Here is a 614-nt window from a genome sequence, read left to right as displayed (position 1 = left end):
ATAGTAAAAGAGGCAGAAAAGAAAAGAGAGAAAGCAGAACGTTCACTGTCAGAATTATGGGACTTTATGAAGCGTTCCAACATACGAGTTATAGGAATTCCAGAAGGGGAAGAAGAATGCCCCAGAGGAATGGAAGCCATACTAGAGAATATTATAAAAGAAAATTTCCCAAATATCACCAAAGATTCTGACACACTGCTTTCAGAGGGCTTTCGGACCCCAGGTCGCCTCAACTCTAACCGAGCTTCTCCAAGACACATTGTGATGAACCTGTCCAAAGTCAAGACAAAAGAAAAGATTCTGCAAGCTGCCAGGAGTAAGCGCCAGTTGACCTACAGGGGCAAATCCATCAGAGTGACCGCAGACTTCTCTAATGAAACTTTTCAAGCAAGAAGACAATGGTCATCTACCTTTAATCTACTTAAACAGAACAATTTCCAGCCCAGAATTCTGTACCCTGCTAAGCTAAGCTTCAAAATTGACGGAGAAATCAAATCATTTACGGATATACAAACATTGAGGAAATTCGCCACAACAAGACCAGCTCTACAGGAAATACTTCAACCTGTTCTGCACACTGACCACCACAATGGATCAGCAGCAAAGTAAGAACT

This window comes from Nycticebus coucang, chromosome 1 (assembly GCF_027406575.1).
Source record: "Nycticebus coucang isolate mNycCou1 chromosome 1, mNycCou1.pri, whole genome shotgun sequence".
In the NCBI taxonomy this organism is placed as follows: domain Eukaryota; kingdom Metazoa; phylum Chordata; class Mammalia; order Primates; family Lorisidae; genus Nycticebus; species Nycticebus coucang.
Note: the sequence above shows the minus strand (reverse complement) of the source record.